Source organism: Mesocricetus auratus, unplaced genomic scaffold, assembly GCF_017639785.1.
Source record: "Mesocricetus auratus isolate SY011 unplaced genomic scaffold, BCM_Maur_2.0 Super-Scaffold_100009, whole genome shotgun sequence".
Lineage (NCBI taxonomy): Eukaryota > Metazoa > Chordata > Mammalia > Rodentia > Cricetidae > Mesocricetus > Mesocricetus auratus.
This window is the reverse complement of record NW_024429193.1, coordinates 8,665,031-8,682,514: the sequence shown is the minus strand read 5'-3', so window position 1 is coordinate 8,682,514 and position 17,484 is coordinate 8,665,031.

Here is a 17,484-nt window from a genome sequence, read left to right as displayed (position 1 = left end):
GACCTTACTGTATTCTAAATCTTATCTTTATCTCATATATAATTACAGACACCAATGCCCCCATCTGCAAAGAAGCCCCTCTTTACAGTAAATGAAAAATGCCTTGTGGACATTGTAAAGAAATCAATGGATTGTGAGTTTCGCATCCATTGGATATATCTACATCAAAGCTCCTGCACATATACCTAAATTAACATCAACAGGATATAGAAAGATTGTGGGAGCAAGAATATCAGTGAGCCTGCTGTTTAATGGTCTCTCCTAGATAGGGCTGCATAAAAGTATTGGAACATTAGCATTATTAATGGATCTATTAATGCTTAACTGGGGAAGTTTCATGGAGTCCTCCCCGTGACTGTTGGGGAAGGAGAATTAGCCATTCCTAAGATTGAACTTATTGTTGGTTGCCCAGTGCACACTGGCCTGCCTTGAAACAAAGACAGATTAAGCAGGTTGTATTTACATATACATATATATGTACATATTTATGCATAAACATGCATATATACATATATGTATACAATAATAATAAAAAAGAGGTTACTTGAAAGGGGCCAGAGAGGGGATAAGGATGGAGGAAGGAAAAGGAGGTAAAAATGATATAATATTATTTCAATTTTGAAAAGTTAAAGATAAAAAACAAATAAATTAATAAATGTATAATTTTCAAGACAATGTTCAAAAAGTTACATTTATGCATAAGGAGCTACAATCATATGGCATAAATTTTATATGCTGAATTCAGAATAAACATTTTATGTTGTACAAGGAATATGTACAGTAAATATTTCATGGCAACCCATAAACTCAATTGTTATTTGTATTTTCATAATATAATAGACTTGTATCAAAAGAGCATTTATACAAATATATGTTTTTCCTTTTGTTTAAAATACAAGCATCTCTTTTTCTCAGTAAATCAATTTTTCAGTATAACCAAGCATACCTGATGTGTGCCCTAAATACCCTGTCATAAAATCAGCATTTAAACTCTTACTTAATGCAGGAAATTTGATTTACTAGAATATGTACCTTGCTTACCATAGGAAAATGTTTACAGGGGTTTTTGTAGAGTTAAAATTGCATCTTATTTTTTTGTACTTAAGCGTAAGAGAAATTCAAAGAATAAAGACAAATAGTTGTCTAATACAGAGGCTCCTCATTTGTAGTCATGGGACACATTGATAAATGAAAGATGTCATGAATTAGCTCTACTCACATGTGAATGTTAGTGCTTTGTTTTTCTCGTGCTTCCTATGATAAATTGTAATAATACTAGGAAAGATTAGCTAGCTTCTTAGTTAATCAGCCCAAATGCTTAACCAGTCATAGCTCTATGGATGAGAGAAGTCTATTACTAGAACACTATGGATCAACATTAAGCATAACAAAATTATCTTCAAATGCTGCCATCTTTTTTCTTTGTAGTAATTCTTCTATTTGTGATGGGTGATTCATCCAACTTAACTGAGCTACATGTTTAAAGCTTAAACTAGGGGTTTAAAGAAAAATTTGAAAATATAAAGTTGAGGGATTAACCAAGGCTGTTAATATTTCATGTTTTGTCTTCGAGAGTATTTGTTTAGTTTTCCTTTTACTGTCGCAGTTCTTCTTCTGTTACTATAGTTTATTTTTTTTAGTCACTACTTCTTTCTCCTAGCTAAGTGAGCTTCTTGCTCTGTGCCTTCACTATAGGACCCCGTGTTCCCTTTGTCATTATTCTCCTGCAGATCCATTTCCACGGTTTCAGCATTTGATGGTTTTCTCTTATATCGGAGTTGTACAGCTCAAGTCATGGCTTCAAAATCTGAATTAATGACACCAAGTTCACCAAAATACTATTTTGCCATGATAAAGTAGTCTTCAAATAAACAATATCCCATTCCCTTTCCTTTCATAACAATATGGAAGAAAACAAAAGCCACATCAAGTCTTCGGGCCTCTGGATTCACATAGCACAAAAGAAGCAAAAGACAAAAGCACACAGAATTTCTAGAAGATCTTATTCTTCAGCATGAACACAAAGGGCTAACAATATTCAAGGCAGAGAGACAAGAGCTTTACCAGTTGTCTGTAAGGATTTGCCCACAATGAAGCTAGGAAAAACTCAAACTCTCAGCTGTTTTCTCCTTTATTTCCCTGGCCAAAGCTTTGACTCAGTGAATTACACACATCCTAACAACAACAATAACTGCAGCAACAACAAACACTTTTATGCTTTAGTCAGGAACATCATCACGCACTCCAAAAATGTGACATGTTGGTCATGAGGCAGATCATGCCAATATTAACATTCTAGGGAGAACTAGGGCAAGTTGAGAAATGAGTTCCTCAACCACACTAACCAAAAAACTAATAGAAACCTAGGTAGAAATAGCTTGCTTTGTTCCTTAATTGTACCACCATCCTTATTTAAAATTGACTTGTCTGACCAACTATTCAACATGCTAAGAAAAAAGGAATCACCTGAGGCCCCTTCTAAAGTCTTTCTCTACAGTTTTTCAGTCACCAAAGTCTATTCCTTGTGTCTTAAACTTTTCTGTCTACTTCTATAATTCTGACCATCTTGGACATAACAAGATTTTCAAACAACCTGAGTGTTTCGATGTTGAGACTTAATGTCCTCAACTTTATCCATCCAGATTTCTGTTTGTGATGTTTAATTGTAAATTTTGTGATATCCATGTTGCTTGTGGTTTCTAAAATCTGAGGGTAAATGGTTTAGTCTAGTAGGAGATTAATTATTTTTCAAAGTACAGACTGTGCCATAGACCTCATTTTTATTTCAGTAACTGTGAGCCATGGTGACACATTATTTACAATCTAAGAAAGCCATGATCAAAATGCAAAGGGAGGCACAGCCATAGAGACATGCAATGGTGGTACATACTTTTAATTCCACCAACAACACTAGTTAGCTATAGAAGATCCCAGGACTCAGGAGACAAATGCACATCGATCTCTGTGAGTTCAAGGCCATCCAGGGCTATATTAGAGTGAATCAGTCTAAAAGAGAAACAGCTCACACAAAGGAGATCTCAGTACTTGGGATCCCATGCCTTTAATCCCAACATTAGAGAGGCCTACAAGATAAGAACAGGGCATTCAGTAGTAAGTCTCCGAGGTTTATTTTGCAGCCACACTGAGGACAAGACAGCTCTTTCAGACTGAGTTAGAGGTAAGAGCTAGTGACCATCTGCTTTGCTTCTCCATTCTTCAGCTTGAAACCAATATCTCTGTCTGGGTTTTTATTAATCATGTTTCAATGAGCTCATCAATAGACAACCCTGTGGCTCCCAAACTGGTATGGAGTTTCTTCCTTGTCTTTCAAAAACTGTCTCACCAGGTTAAAAAGGGATCTCACTTAACCCATTCTTCATTTTTTCTAACATAGAAAACTTTATTTTCTGTGCTCTCATATCACCCCCAGAGAAAACACTGTTACAGACATAATGATGTTGGATAGATATTTATCACTCATCCTTCTACACTTAGCAGGATCTACGATCTTAGAGAAAATTTTGTTATATTTTTGTACACTTAGCAACAGAATCTAAAATAGATATTATGTTTTTAAAAGGTTTTGAATGCATATAGTAATAAGACACTCACTATATTACCAGAAATGCCTCAACAGTTTCTAAACCCTTTTATAGGCTTATTCAAGTTTGTAACAGCAGAGTAGAGATATTGTTTTACTTCCTCAAAATGTGTTTTCCTTTTTCTTCCATTGTTTGGAGTTTTATCTGTCATTGAAAATATTTTCAATTCCTGAGCTTTTCTGAGATGTTTTATATATTTACTTTTGTTTACTGGCTATGTAATGCCCTCACACTGTGCTCCCAAGACTAACTGTTTTAAAATAGGCAAAGTCTCCTAGAGTTTTCAAGAAAAATGGCAATCAGTGGCACTAAAATTCAACAAAAGTTAAGTAATTGTTTTTGAAAGAAAATATTTTTGAGTGCTCCACAGTTGAATACTAACAAATAGTCATTAATTTATTATGACGCATTTAGATATTATCTTTTCTTTGCTCTCAGCACACTAAGTCAGGAAATTTTGACTAGGAATAATTATTAAATCTGAAAAATATTACCAATTTACAAAAATCTCTACAGAGCACTCTCAGAATGTAAAGTCACAAAACTATAATCATATTTAAAATGTACATCTAAGAACACTTTTTAAAAATAGGAATGCAAAATAATAACATAGATTAGCAAGAAATATGCACCCAGAATTTTAGTAGGTCTCTCTTAAAGGAAATTTTGACAACCAGGAACAAGATAGGAGATAAAAATAACTTGTATGTTAAAATATTGCCTCTTTGCTCACAAAAATTACACACACAATAAATAATATTTGATTGAGAAGCACTAGTATATTATATCAAAAGGCTGAAAGATACTCATAGTATAGGATGTGGTATTTACACTTTGAGAATTTTTTCCTACAAAAATACTAATAGTGTATACATTATATCTACTGACCTTTTGTAGTGTTAAATTAGCAAATATTCTGAAGTTCAGATTTTAAAATGTTTCTTTAAATTTTTTTATTCATGAATGTGGCTTCTGAATTTGTAGGAAACATGAACTCACAGAAAACTCTCTGTTCCCAAGGCTCTTACAATTTTTCCAAACCCCTCTCCTCTATAATAATTCTTGAGTTTAAGAGCAGGGATTGTGTTGTGTGCATATCATTTGTGAATGGGCTTTACAACTCTGCATTTTGATCAGCTGTGTTTTGCTATAATTGTCTTTATCCTTTTGGTCAAATTTAAACTGTGAAACATTGAATATCAAAAGTGCTAAAAACTGCTTGTACCCTGTAGGATATAGTTATACGTATACACATTCTGAATATATTTACATTTGGCTAAGAGTTAGCAATAACAGTTGAAAAATGGGAATTCATATAACTAAAGCATCTGTACAGATAAAAAGACAAATAATCAGGACAGAGTTTCTCTGTGTTGTTTTGAAGTGTGTCCTGGAACTCGCTCAGTAGACCAGGCTGACATAGAACTCACAGAGATTCACCTGCCTCTGCCTTCAGAGTGCTGGGATTAAAGGCGTGTACCACCAACCCTGACCAAGGCCAAGGTCAACCTACTAATAGTGCCACTTCCTTTGGGGGCTTTTAAAAAATCACCACACTTGTCAAGACAGAATCACAGACCATGTGGATAGGCAACTCACTTCTCTGTTCTTTCATGATTTTATTTACTTTCTTATCTTAATTATTAAGTACAGTCCTCTAAATGAAATGTTTTCTGTCTTCTCTAAGAATAGTAAAGAAACTATTACTGTGATTTTCAGAAAGAAAATGAGGTTCTTATAGTTCATTTCAATTGCAGTGTGAATTTTCTTAAAAAAAGTTTCTCCTTCTTTAAAATCGAAATGTTGGGATTTTCATTTTCAAAGGATCTCTTTGCAGTCTCCTTCCCTCTTCTGGGAGCTCAGAGAACCCTGTACAAGTGGTGCAGAAAGACTGAAGGAATCAAAGAGGGAAGAGGACAGCAAGAGAGCTTGGCCCAGTGAGCCAGCTAAGCAGGGCACACATGGGCTCACAGAGACCAAAGCCCCAAACAGGTGGTCTGCATGTGTCTGCATCAGGATTTCTGCATGTGTCTTGTTGCTGGGAGCTTGATGTTTGTGTGGGAAACCTAACAGTGCGAGCAGTTATTATTCTTTTGCCTGGTCTTGAGACTCTTCTCTCCTATTGGGTTGCGTTGTCCAGCCTTCAAACGAGAGATGTTGCCTTGTCTTTTTGCATATTTTTTGATGTGTTTCTCTGTTGTCTTTTGTAAGCCTGCCCTTTTCTGAAGGGAACTCAAGAGGGAGTGAGTCTGGAGTATGTGTGGGGATTAGTGGTGGATGGAATGTTGAGAGAAGGGAGGGGAGAAGCTGTGGTCAGTATGAGAGAAGGATCTATTTTCAATTTGAAAGTATCTCTGTATGGAAATATGATCAATAAGTTTTTGTGGAAGAATTAGAGAATTGGAACATCAAAGGAAGTGATTGTAAGTGTTTGGTAAAGCAATTGAAATGTCCCCAATTGAGTTTGGGAGCATGATTATAGAGAAGGTGGGATTTCAAAGTTTGTGACTAACCACATAGATGAACCAAGGAGAGATTACCTCCAGGAAGTGCAGAGTACCCTCTTGTGTTACCATCTTCATTAGAGGATAACAAGGTTCCAAGTGGTAGGCCCTGAGGGCTTGACACTTTTAAAATTCCTGGTAGTCATGCAAGACATAATTTTAAGATGTTTGGAATGAATGTTTTGATTCTGGATTTAGGTTTTTGTTTATTGGAATACAAGCACTGGTTTAAATTATAACATTAAGCATATTTAATTGGAGCAAGAATACTGGAAATCTAGGAGTGAAAACAAATATAGAATATTAATTTTGAAAGTTTGCTTTGGAAAAAGTCTAGCGTTATTTCTTAAAGGTAGAATTACTGGATCCGTGGAAAATAAGCTTCTCATTTTATATTTTCACAATCAAACTCCAGTCTACCACATCACAATATAATTCAATAACTCTAATGATTACTTCCAAAGCCTACTTAGAAATTCCAATATCTAATGACTTTTGCCTTTGTGAAAAACTTCCTTAATTTTATTCATATTTTGATTTTTGCCCATACATATTTCAACATATCCTCCAACTACTCTTATTTTGTCTTCCACTAGTCAACAGCTATTTATGTAGAGTATATAGCTATGGTGCTTTTGTCAGGTCTGGGTATATAATATTTAAATGCAGACTTTCAAATGCTTATATACTAACTGAAATTAGGTAATGGAATTTGCAATAAAATGTTAAGAAGTCCATACTTCTGTCTTACCTTGTATTACAAGATAATAATGCTGACATATTTGAGCTTTATTTGACCAATAGCAGGGACAAAAATCAGTAATGTGTGACAATAACACACTCATATTAAGGTGGAAGGAATAATTTCTCTATTTAGTATGTTAGAATTTCTATTTAAGAGATTGAATAGGTGCACATTTTTCCAAATAGTTGTTTGCACATGGAACTCAAATTCAGTTTCTTCTCTTTAAATATAAAAAGTTATAATTAAAAAGCATATATATGTATATATATATATGTTTAAATTAGTCAGCACCATATTGTCCTGCATATAATTTTACTGTGTCAATAATTTTGAATGCAAATTAAGAAAGCTTATTTTTAACTTTCAGAAGCATGTATTACTGATGGTCAATAATTTAAAATCTGTTTCAACCAAATAAACTTCCATTAAGAAGTTTAAATGATTGTACAACATAATCCAGCTGGTCAAAGATCTTTATATTTTAACATCAACAGTTTGTCTCAATCTCATTCACTTTTAAAGTATTATTGATTTCCAAATATCAGGTGACAATTCATAGATCCCCAGATCAAGAAAATATATCTCATATTTACTGTCATTCATACTGAAATTATCTTTCTTCTAGCAATTGTTATAGAAAAATATTTCAAACATGTATTTAAGTTGTGTGGCAATAATTTATGGGTTTGTGAGTGAGCCACATTCTAACTTCATTTAGCAATAAAACTAAGCTAAATCAGACAGCCGAAATGACTGCCGAAGTATACATATTACCATGAAACAGCTTTATTCACAGATTTCATGAGAAAGTTTGCAAAGTTTATTATTTTACAGACATGTCTATTAGTTCTGCATCACACTGAAGTTTAGAATCCCTAAGAATTCACAGCGTTCTGGTATACCTCGCTGCCTCTTCTTATCCCTTTTTATTCTTTGCTCCAAACCACATTTGTCTCCACCATCTGTCTTTTTTTTTCATATTGCAACAGATCTGTCTGTAACACAGGTCATGAATGAAAACTTACGTCTTTGGGCACATCTAGCTGAACAGATACGGAGAAAACTGACTCATCCCAGAAACTGACAGCAAGCCCCTGCAACGAACCAAAGAGACAGCCCACGTGCTGAAATGGGATCCAAGACTTCTTGCAATGCTGCATGAGCGGTCAGACAGACTCCTCCCCCAGGTTAGACTCACCACATGGAAGAATGGGGAGGAAAGAAATGCTCTGTGACATTAGCTGCAGTGAGAAGCAAAACTTGAACTGTGCGTCACCTCTTCGTGTTATTCATGTTTCCTTTTTGAGAAAAACAAAGTTTAATTCTGACCCTTAAGAACATTTGCCCTCAAGTGACTACAGCAAAGGAGATGTGTGGCTACTACTGTGGCAGCCTAAGGGTCACTAGTCGCCCTACAAGGTGAGAGTAAGTAGGGTCATTTAGAGAAAAGGGGTGGTGAGTAGTATTTGATGATTTATACTTTTGAGTATATTTGCGGAGGGTATCTTGATGACATTTCTACTCAGCACACAACCAGAAGTTCACTCTTACAAATTTGTCGTGGAATGATGGAATTGAGCTGATTCCTAACGTTTCCCAAGACCTTTCTGAATTCTAGACCTTTCATTCACTAGTTCATTCTTTCTTGTCATACAACTCATGCCGTTGTGCACTGATTCAAAAGCATCCTCATTTGCATGTTGCCTCAACCTTTTTGAGAGACAAAATACCAGAAAACTCCCCTTGAGTTACATGCATTTCAGTTTTTCTAGCCATTCTAGAGGAATGATACAATGTGAAGCTGGGTCAGAAAGAAACACAAATGTGTAAATTATTCCAAATTGTGTTACACTGTCTGTAAGAATATTCTCCATTTGTTTATTAATAGTGTGTGTGTGAGGTAAGTGCCACAGCCTAAATGAAAAGCCAGATGTAATTACAGCAAACCTATCAAGACAGAAATAAAGAAGATGTTACTATAATGCCATGCCATGATCACAGTTTTCTTTTTAATTACTTCAAATGTAGCTTATCTTCAGTAAATCAGCTATTAAGTGCTATTTTATTTTGTACATGAAACATTTGATGTAAGATACTGCAATTTGTGTAAGATTCCATTGAATAGGCTTTTCTATATCCTGATTACTGTTTCTATTCCCCCTATTCCTTTCATTTCCTGGATCCACACCCTTTCTGTCTTTCACCAGAAAACAAACAGACATTAAAGATGTAATAATAACATGAAATAAAACGTAATAATATAAAAAGAAATAATCTGAATTTGGGAAAACAAACAGAAGCAAAAAAAAAGCCCAGAAGAAGAATGCACAAGAAACAGAGACCCTCTTACTCCCTCAAACAGGAATCCCATAAGAACACTAAACTGTGTGTGTGTGTGTGTGTGTGTGTGTGTGTGTGTACACACTCATGCAGGCCCTGTTATATAAAGGGTTCAAAGGGTTCTAAATAGCAGAAAGACAGCCATCCATGCCATCCATATTAAGCTAAACAATATGTAATGGAATGGTGAATTTAAAATCATAAAATTGAAGACAAGAGCACTGTACTATAAGCTTTGGAAAAGAGTGATGGAAAAGGTGATATGGCATGGGGCTGAGACAAGAAGTCATAGACCAACATTGAGGCTGGTTGTTCATCATTGTTCTAGAGATGGTCCTGATGTTATTGCATGGGGAGAATCAAAAGCCTCAGTTTTGTTTGGGAAGAATCCTGCCCATCCTTCCATATATTTTACAAAGAAGGTGAAAACACACCTTGGGTGCATGATACAGAAAATCTATGTGGAACTAGACTGTAAGCTTCCTCCTTCCTGGCTAATTTCCACAGTCCCCGAAGGGCTGACATGGGATGATGGGGGAGAACGTCAATCTTGGAGAAGACAAAGGAGCATTCTGTGACCTATCCTATATAGTCGAGAGGTTATATGGTGACCCATCAGGATTATACAGGGGGCCTAAAAGCTGTTGACAGCGGTAGCTCTTCTGTTTGATACTGACTGAGGGGAGAAAGCATGTTCCTTTTTAAACTCTGCTTTATTTCTCTGACCTCTCTAGGGTCTCTAATCCTATAAAATGCCCCTCTCCTGGCATGAAGGAAGGGCATCACATGCTCCTAGAGGGAAAATCATGGTCCTCTGTAGTGTGTCTTGTGAAACCTGATGTACAGCATGAACAACACATACTTTTCAAACAAACAGGCATCTAACGCCTCTGCTACAAATAAAACAATAGCACAAAGAAAGAAGAGACTTTTTAATATGAGATTATGAATAGGGAATGTTTAAAACAACCCATTCTAACTTGTTGAGAGGAGTGCTGAAGCTAAAGCTATACATATAAATGTGTGTGTAAGAGACTGGTAAATTGAAAGTTAAATAAGACTGTCCTTAGTTATAATTCACAAATAGAATACGAGGCATGTTTATATTTTAATAAATCCTCTGGACTCTAGGCTTCCCTTCCATCATTCTCAAGATCTGTATAATACTAAAAGGGAGCTGAATTCCTTGTTTCTATTGCTATGATCTTTATTTGTTTGTTTGTTACAATATTTCCTTTTTGTTAAATCCTAAGGCACCTTCCACCAGGGCAGCGGCCACCGTGTTCCCCTCAGCATCTCACCCACCTTGTTTTGCTCTTCCCTGTCAGTAATTTCATACCTGAGGCCAATTTGTACTTCTCTCCTGTAGCTAAACCAGCTGTTTTGTTATAACAGTGTCGGAGTCTGAGAATGGATAGTACAGACAGCGGCCTTTTACATTACCATGACATTTGTAGGACACGAGCCCTAAAGGATTGGAAAAAATACATAGCACAAGAGATCATGAGAAGCAGTTCTGGTTTTAAATATTTTGTTCACAGTAGGATACAATAATGAATATATAAGGGCAACCTCCTGCCTGGGATGGATTCTGAAGAGCTCTAGTCTTTAAGGACACAGTGTTTGTCTAAGAAAAAGGAATGTTGGTTGCATCAAAGTGGATCATTTCCTTAGGTCTCAGAAAACATGCCAAGGGAAAAAGATGGAAGCAGCCAAGTCCAACGTGTGTAGATGTGTCTGTGACACGGTCAGCAGAAGAGTCTAAGGGTAGGGACAACTGACCTGTTTTTAAACTACACTGAGTTCCATGCCTTCTTTAATAAAACTGATACATTTTAAAATTCTATGTACATTTTTTAGCTAGACATAAGCCTTAAGCATTTCTACACGATAATTTTTGGAATGGCTAATGCATTACATAGATTAAGCAATAGCACATTGGGTTTTTCAAGTGTTTCTGAAAAACTAAATCCTAGTAAATATAAATACTATGACACCTCTCAGTCTGAATGGGATAATTCTGCCTTAGCCTGACTTACTTGTCTCCAGTGCAAATATCAACATGGTATGCAGGTTGTAATGTTGTTATCTAAAGTGAAATATTTGATTTGCCACTTTTTGGGCACACAAACCATTGTTTGGGATATTTTATTTTTATCTCTGTCATTGACTAAGCATAAAAATTAAATTTGCTTTTGTTGAGTTTAGGAAATAGTACTGTGAGCCCTTTTATGCTGTGATTGATGAACGACTTTACAATGCTGCTCATCTCTCAGCACCTGCTCCAGATGTAAAATAGTATGCCAGCTCCCCAGCACTTTCAACACTCCCAATTGTTTTTGAGAGAGGCCATTAGTAGATTTTTAAACGGAAACACAAATCTGATCACATTTGTTTAAAATTTATTTAAAATTCATTTTATATTTAAAATGGACTGTCTTTTTTTTTTGTTTTTGGAAACATGGCTTCTCTGTATTGTTTTGGAGGCTGTCCTGGAACTCACTCTGTAGACCCGTCAGGCCTCGAACTCACAGAGATGTTCCTGCATTGGCCTCACAAGTACTGGGATTAAAGGCATGCGCCACCAGTGCCTGGCTCAAATGGACTGCCTCAAATGAATAATATATGTTGTGAAAAAATCATATACCTTATATATTCCCTTACAATCATCATTGAAATTTTAGACCAGTGGTATCCAATAGACTATTTGGGAGATACCAAATAAGTCTGCACTGTGAAAGACAATTTAGAAGACAGACAGACAAAGGCTCAGTAGAACAACATCAGCAGCTTCCCCTACAAACAAATAGATGATGCAAGTGCAAGAAGAAAAATACAAAAGCAAAAAATACAGACTTTTCCTCACATGTGTAGATGGAACTATGGCAGTGCCAACACAGTCTTTCCTCTATCATTAAAGTGTTCAGTTTTATTTTATTTTTTTGAAATGTATGTGTAAGTGCTGATTGTTTACCTAGTTTACCTGGAGATCAGCTTACAGCACATTCCTGGGCTGGATTTCAATGGGCTGCTTCACTATGCCCAGAACAGGCCTGGAAATTTGTGTTTCTGTTTCCCAGATAATGTTTCATGGAGCTTCTATAATAACCACAATTAATAATTGCATTCTTGGGATGAAGAGCTGACTGGGCACATCAATCACTTGTAGACAAATGTGGATATCTGGGTTCAGATCCCAGAACTCACACAATATCTGTGCCAGTATTGTGAAGTCAGACTTAATCGCAGGGCATTATGGGAACTCATTTGGCCTATAGTCTTTGAGGAACCTGCCCCTTTGGGGCAGGGACTCAGGTACTACTGGTAGACTGAAACAAGTTCTGGCTCTCTTGTGTGTGGTTTGAGACCTGCATTGTAACATCTTGTGCTCCAGGGACATAAGATCACTGTGGCTATTGCGTTCATTGTGTGGGTGCTTCCCAAATGATTATCCGTTATTCTTTTATTCGGGCATTCTTGAACTTCTGTAATCTGCCCTCATTTGGCACCCAACTGATCAAGATACTTATGTAGTATTATTGTTGCAATTGGAGGTTGTCATTCTCATTGGAACACATGTGTTTAAATATTGTTTACTTTTATATGTGACACTTTAGTCAGTAAGATATACTGGTCATTAACAATTATAGTTATAGACACCCATGCTTTTTTTTTCTTAACTTAGTTATGATAGTCAGGTTCTCCAGTTGCACAGAGATGTACTTTACACAGTTATGATTTAAAACATATCAAAGGCCTGTAATGTATGGTATTTAAATATTTTAATAATTTGAAACTCTGTTGACATGAGACATGACTGTTCCTGGCAGCACAGTGCTATTCTCGAGAGAATGCTGGGCACTGGACGCACTTCATTTGGAGTTTCTTTCTTCTTGTCAAAACTGGACTATTGGTCAAAAGACTCCCTTTGTCTTAACTGCTGAAAGGAAGCACATTGTCCAAACTGGAAAAGCAAGTTACAAAAATAAGCAACTGTTGAACCTTTCCAAGACAGGGTCGGACAGACTTCCAAATTTTTTTGCTTATGAAAATGACCTGTCAGATATTCTGGACTTTAGCCAAAGTTGGTTGTTGTAACATTTCTGTGAGACTTTAGGTGACTTTCCAGATAGCCAGCCATTCCTGTCATTTTTGCACCTTTAGGAACTGCCAACTTGCACTTACTGCTTACTCAGGCAATATAAGTTTCCTTCTCAGGTTTTTGGTGGAGTTGAAGATGAGATAGTCTCAGGTACTATCCTCTCATATCTCATCTAAGACATCTAGGTACAAGACTTAGACTCCTTGGGATAGGACAACTGTTGGAATAATCTTTTATTTGCCAACTACCCATTTGCCTAGACACTGAGTGTGTGTTTCTTGGTTGATAATGTTCTTGGTGACTGTAGCTCTAATTTTGTGTATGGATTTTTTTTACTTTTTCTTTATCCTGGACAATAATTGACATTTGTTCTTACTGTATATAGTTTTGCATTAGGTTTGGAACTCTCTTTACACAAAAGGGGGATTGTTGCCAGGACCTCATTCAGCCAATAGTCTTTGAGGCACCAGCTCCCTTTGGAGTAGGGTCTTAGAGCTTTTGCTCTCTTGGGTGGTGGTCTTAGAGCTGCGTCTAAGCATCCTGTGCCTACAGGGGCAGAAGACTGTAGTGACTCTTTACCTTCATTGTGTGAGTGTTCCCCAAATAAATACTCGTTATTATTTTATTTGAGCATTAATGGACTTCCTTAATCATCATTCACCAGTGTTTATGTAACACAGTTGGAGGTGGAAAAATAAAAGCCGTGAAACTTACTAGCAGGTTGTCCTGTCATACGCATCTGCATATAGCAAGAGACTCTGACTCAAATGATGTTAAAAGTACAGCACCTTTTTTAGAATTTCCTCTGAACTTCCTATGTGTGCTTGACACACAAGGACACACACAAGAACACACAAACACACATGCATACAGACAAACATAAATGCACATGCACACAGGCACATACATGTATATACACATCCTCACATGCATACACACATGCTTACACACATATTCACACATACACACATGAACACAAACACATATATATATACACAAACATACACATGCATATGCATGCATAAACATACATGAACAATGAGAGAATAACTACATGCTAAAGAGCATAAAACAGAAAGATTCCTCTTAAAAATTATGCATTTCCCCTCCTATTTATTTCATGCTTTCCTTAATTTAATGGTGGATGTACACAATTGCTATTAAGCAAAAAAATGTCAAGGCAGATCTGATCTCCTTGAGTATGGAAAAGGGCTTATTTGAATTTATTTCTTCTATGTGGCTGCCAAGAATGGGATTTAACTTTATGTAAGGGGTTTCCTCCAGTTTTGGAACTTTGTTCCTATGACTGCATTTGGAGTACTCTGTGCTTCATGTAACTCAAAGGGGGTTTTGGTATGGGTCTGGGGCTTTAGATGCCATTGATTTTTTTTAATTTTTATTTTTGTTTGTTCACTTGTCCCCTGTCCTCCTGTTATTTCAGCATTTATTGCTTTTCATGGTTTTGCCAGACAGAGAGGTGCTAACTTGCTACATAACTTTTACTGTTTCATTCATTAGCTGTTTACTATTAAATCCATCATATACTCTTGGCAGGGCCCAGGAAGGCTAGATATCATGGCGTGACTCTGACCATGACTCTTGGAATGTATGTTATAATGTCTTAGTTACCAGCTAATGAGACTTGGGGTAGTCAGTGGATTCTCATTTCTTTGACTTCATCACTTGGCTAATCCACTGGTGCTTTTAGGATGTTTCTTTTTGTTTGAGTGTATGTTTATACAAGAGTGTTTGGTACAGAGACACATATGTCTATCTAAGGATGTGCAAGTCCACACCTAGGCATAAACACCAAAGGAAACTGTGGCTGTCCTGTTATGCACTCTGCACTCTGGACCTTTAAGAGGGGGTATCTAGTTGAACTTGGAGTTTCTCCAGCAACCCAATAGCCTCAATGTCCTGCTCTCTGCCACCCTCACCTTTGCCATGTAGCATATGATTTACAGATGTGCACAGATCCTCAATTAACTTTTTTGCATATAGAGTGAAGATTTGAATTTGGCTCCCCATACTTGTAAAGCAAGTGTTCTTACCCACTGAGACATACCCAGTGCTTACATAATTTTGGTTTACAGATAAGGGTTTATATAATTTGATTATATTAATTCTTCATGATGAAAACTGGGAGAGAAGGGCTCAGTGGAAACAAGTGGGTCAAGAAGTGTTTCTTGGAGGTCAGATGACATCTCTAGCCTCTTTGACTCCATTACCTGGCTGGCTGGCTGGCTGACTGACACAGTGTAAGCAGATTTCCTGTCATGCTATTCCACTGCAGACTTTGGAGTCAACTTTAAAGACAATAGCAATAGAGCAAGCTGCATTAGGCTTTACTAGAAACACAAATCCAAGAGAATGAATATGCAGTTAGAAGATGATATTTATTACCTTTACTGAAATGCTTAAAGGTCAACTGTTTCACAATGATTGCCAGTAAGGTAGAGAGCAGGGGGACTCAGGGGTCAATCCTACCAAGAAGCTGGAAGCCCGAGAAGAAGGAAGAAGAACTTTGAAAACCCAGTTTGAGTTTGGACACCTGGGAACCCCAGGAGAGTTGATGGTGAGTCCATTTATGAAGCAAAGAAGCTGGATCCTGAAACCTTCAATTGCTGGCTGCAGTAAGAATAGAAGCTGTGCATGCTGGGAGCTCCAGATTCTGCTCCCAGTTCTGTCTATCCCAGTTCTACCCATAAGCCTATTGATAGTGCTACTCACAAAGAGTGTAATTCTTCCCTGATTTAGCTCACTGAGCGCAGTGCAAATTGTTCCTGGAAAGACGCTCCAGGACTCACTACTGTAGTGGAAACTCGATACCATAGGGCTTTCCAGGCTCTAGGTGTGTCAGAGCACAGTCAATTTGGTAATCAAGCCTAAGTACTACACTGTTGGTATATAATTTGGGATCAACATTGTTTGCTGTATGTCTTTACAGCATGTATGTGTGTGTGTGGGCGTGTATGCATGTCTGTGTGTGTGTGTGTGTGAGAGAGAGAGAGAGACAGAGAGAGAGAGAGAGAGAGAGAGAGAGAGATAGACAGATAGAGACTCAGAAATGCAGACAGGCAGAGGAAAAAACAGAAAAAGGTGTAGTTACCTCATCTTCCATTCTTAGAAATAGAATTCCTTTTTGATAATATTTTATTAGATGAATATTTTCTTATTTTTCCTAAAAGTACAAATTTTTCAAGATTTGATAGTTACTTTACATATCACCATGAACCCGAGAGAATAAATAGTATCTTATGTATTATTTAGAACATTATTCAGAAGAGAATATTTAAATGAATCAATGAATAAAATCTAAATATAACATTACAAGCAAACATTTCTACAGTGTATCCAAGTGGGAAAAACATACAATTGGGAAAATTTGGAACGTTCTTCAATAATTCAAATAGTTTCATCACTTGGTTTAAAAGTTTGTTCACAGACTGAGGAGAAGCGCAAACAGTAGCCCATGAAGCTTGTTTGCATACTGACTATTAAGATGGAAACAGTGTTTTTCAAAATTCATGAAATATCAATTTAAATAACTTCTGAAAATTGTATTGCTTAGAGAGATTTTTTCTCTTTAAAATGGGATATCAGGGAATGTCCAAGCATTTTTAAAGAAGCAAAACTTTGTGTATATCACATTTTAAGTGTTAAGGATACAGGAGTCTTGTGTGTTGAAAGTAGCATATTTTGAATTAATTGCTAAAGACTAATTTTTTATTTACAATGTAAGTTCATGACATTATTTTTTTAGATTCAAATACATCATCATTTTATTTTTGACTTGTATATAATGACATGTTTTATAAAAATTATAATTTTATGATAAGGGAAATATAGATGGCATCTCTTATTTTATGTTTTTGTTCAAATAGTTCTCCTTGCTTTACAAAATTTCTGGATTTTTCCTGGTGACCACTCTTCTTTCAATGGTTAATATCATGAGTAAGCATGATTATACTAACACTTCACAGAACAAACAAACAAAAATTTAAGACAATTTAAGACTCAAACAATAAAAGAATTCAGAAGAATCTACTAAGTAGAAAACTTTCACACAAAAAAAGCAGATTTCTAGAGTAAAATACAATGTCCCTCATATCATTACCTAATAGTAAATTGTGCCTGAATTGCATTTAGTTGGACTACACAAATCATGGGCAGCATTACAAAAGAGGAAGA